The sequence below is a fragment of the Cariama cristata genome, unplaced genomic scaffold (genome assembly GCF_000690535.1).
Source record: "Cariama cristata isolate BGI_N322 unplaced genomic scaffold, ASM69053v1 scaffold15665, whole genome shotgun sequence".
Taxonomy (NCBI): Eukaryota; Metazoa; Chordata; class Aves; order Cariamiformes; family Cariamidae; genus Cariama; species Cariama cristata.
The window spans coordinates 28,435-31,762 of record NW_009618265.1 but is presented as its reverse complement, the minus strand read 5'-3'; the positions used below and the strand labels follow the sequence as shown (position 1 = coordinate 31,762).

Below are 3,328 nucleotides of genomic sequence, written 5' to 3'. Positions count from 1 at the left end.
TGGTTATATCCTGTTGAGTGCGAGAGTCGAGGTGGAATGCGTGCTCAGCAGTTCCGCACCCTTCCTTGTAGGCAAGGAGAAATTATTTGACAGCTAAGCAAACTGTCACAAGAAAGCGAATGTTCCAGGAAGGGGTCAACAAAGAGACTCTTGTCAGCAGTTTTACCGTTCAGTTTGATGTCAGACATGCATGTACAATTACAACTTCTCTGGGTAACTTACCAAGAACATGCTTGAATTATCTTCCAATGAAAAAATCATTTTGCTAATCGGACTTTCACTTACTGTGTTATAATGAGTCATGTCTCAATGCTGTTCAAATAAATGCCATCATAGAATTTGATGGTTCAGTACAGCCTGCAATTGACTGAAGTATCCACTCTTGGGTTAGATGAGTCCTTGAAGGCAACATCTCCGCTGAACAGAAGAGCTGCTGCTGTCTCTGGCAACCTGTTTTGTGTTTCCATTCTAGTGGAGCAGGTACTTCATAGAACACTCTCATCTCAACGTCCTTCAGGAGACTGGTATAACTGAACTTTCCAACAAATGTTGGTGTAAAAGAACACAAACTGTAAATTGGTTGCCCAAGCACAGCTAGCGAGTTGTGCAAGTTTCATATCTGCTTGAAAGCCAAGGAAGTGGTTTTCGTAGTAAAATGTAGGAGTATCTTACGATTCCTTCCTTTTTTCACAATCTTTTAAATTTGTTTGTGAATCGGTGAAAGATAGTGGACCTAAATGAGTGCAATATTAAACGTTTGGGTTTTTTCCTCTGTGGTAAGAGGAGAAGGGAGAAAATCTGCCATAAACCCCTATATTCTTTTAGTTGTAGTGCAAACTCAGGAGTTTGTACATGGAAGAGTATTGAAATTTTCATAATAAAAGCCTCTAAAGAAACACCTCCTGTCCTGTTTCCTCATAGTAATCTTAGTCTCCGTTTACTTTACTTAGCTTTATAAACACTCCTGCCTCACTCACCTGAACTTTATCCTGTTTGGGGAAGAGAATAACGTGTACTCCAGGGAATGATCTGTACTCTCAAGAGTTCTGTGCGTCAGGTCTGAGCGCAGCCAGGAGGGGTTACCGGGAGCCTTGCCAGCTGAGCGAAGCAAGTGCCACTCTTGGCTGGTGACGCTCCTGTGCAATCAAACGCAGAGATTGTCCCGGTTAGAGTCGCCTTCCTGCCTCCGTGCTTGAAGCAGACTTAGTTCATACACTTGGCTCTCTTGAGATTAAAAGATAAAATCTTAGCAGAAAGAGTTGTATACTTAAAGACCTCACTAATGGTCACGCCTCCATCGGAAAGCTTCTCCAAGCTTTCTTTGGAGCTCCAGTACCAATCAATTAAATCTTTTTTTCAAAGAAATATCTAGCCTTTGAAAATGGTCTTAAGTTTAAAAAAGACCACGTCTTCCACTACTAACTAGGGTTGGATACCTCAGACATGACACCTAGCAGATGGCAATTTGATCATGATTAAGATAAATCTGTCTTGCAATATCTAAGCAACTTTGATTCGGTGGTTAGGTCTAGATCTCCCCAAGAGGTCTGCCATCTGCTAGGACTTACTGCTTCAATTTGTTCTGTCAGCAGTGTTTGTTTGAGTGTAGTGCTGTCAGGTACTGCCAGGAGGAGTACTGGCACTCTGAAACTGCCCTCCTCTTTCAAATTAACAAGGGAATTGAGTGCTTGATAAATGATTTTACACGTGTTAAGCTTACAGCCCTAGCAGAAGGAAACGGCACATCCTAGTAGTCTCTCCAGCCCTACCAGATGAAGCTCTTACGCCTTCAGACCTTCTCTGCCTGCAGAGGTGTGACTGGGTTGCATGTACCCCTGCCTAGCTGATGTACACATACCAGAGTCCCAGGCCTAGAGAACAGTACCCAAATAAAGGTGTGAAAGGGAGATTTGAACTTAAATCTGAAATCTTCTGAGTGAATCCATGTTGCTGAAGAATGCGTGGTCAGGTTCTGTGACAGTGGACCTCAAACACACGCTTAAATCTGAGTAACTGAGTTCTGACCTGTCAAGGAGATAGGGTTTGATTTTTATTTTTTTTTAGTTTTTTTTTTTTTAATTTTTAATAGCTGCAGCATTAAGACAGTTTTCTCTTGGGAGAGCTGATAAAACACTTGTCTTTCACCTGAAAGTTTCCTGGCTTTGTTAGGTCGATGGATGTAAAGGGAGCTGTCTTTGAATGAAACTGCTGCGTTAAGTCGCAGGAAGTGTAGGTATTCTGCCTTGGAGGAATGGGTTCAGCTAGTCAGTCAGGGTAACTAGCTTGATGCCTAGCTTCAAGAATTACATTTAAATCTGTTCTGCTTATAGTCTTATCTCTCTTAAAATCTTCTGAGGAGGAAAAGCAGGGTAGACCTTAAATTTACCAAAAGATAGGTGTTAACCCTCTATGAACTAGTTATCAAATGGGCCCTTAACCATTAAAGAGCCTGAACCTGGGTTTGGTGGTGTTTGAACCTGGCTGAAGAGCTTCAGATGGTGAAGTCCTCTCTTGAAAGAGCAAGGTAACTTCGATGAAATAGTGTCCTTTAGGACAAAGGACTTAAATGCAGAGTGACTGGAGAACTGTACACAAAGGCTGAATCATCTTCTAGAAATTCTTTCCTTCAGCAGACCCAAGGAGCTAAAACTGACTTGCTTTTGAGTCTCAACCTTAAAGTGTACCAAGATCTGGCTGTCTTGATTCACTGGGTGATACAGATCATTCATGGAAGTGCCTTTTGTGAAGCTTGTTCTGCTAACTTGGTGGGCCGTAGCTGAGATGTTGTTTGTTCCTCGCGTGTGCTGCCTGAGAGCCGGGGCAGAGAGGAAGCGTGGTAAAACACCGGCTTTATCAGCAGCTGCGAGTAGGCAGGAACAGAGCAGCTGAGGCGTGGTCCTCTCCGAGCTTGGACGGAGCCCGGCTGATAAGAGCTTAGTGGTTTGCTTCAAACTGTACAATAATACTGATACGTCTTTGAAGGTCTAGCGCTTCTTGGGAGACCTTGGGCTTGAAGTTCAAACACTTTCCCAGAAAGCAAAATATCTGAAGTATTAGAAGCAATAACTCCTTTAACAGTGGAAAACTGATCTTGAGGTTTTTAAGGTATATCCACCCGCAGGCTGGATATCTGTATGTGAGGTGAACTAACCATTCTGCATTTCCACTGTTAAGAATGGAATAAACTTTGTTTCACTGCTGACATCCTAATACAGTAACTGTTGCGAAGACGATGAAGTGGTATTAACTAAACTGTGTTTTGTGGCAAGCTATACTAGAAACATAATTTAAAGGTGTGCATTTAAAGGCTTTCAGAAGCAGGCTGTGG

The 3,328-nt window shown here is 42.5% G+C and overlaps 1 protein-coding gene across 2 annotated transcripts in view; it reads left to right on the top strand.

The window, feature by feature from the left end:
• Nucleotides 1-207: 207 nt before the first annotated feature.
• CLTC (clathrin, heavy chain (Hc)) overlaps nt 208-3,328 on the top strand; it is a 29,106-nt gene continuing 25,985 nt past the window's right edge. For both annotated transcript variants that reach the window (XM_009700795.1, XM_009700794.1), the window contains exon 1: nt 208-232. The gene's annotated coding sequence lies outside the window, so the exon portion shown is untranslated. The remainder of the gene's footprint in view (nt 233-3,328) is intronic.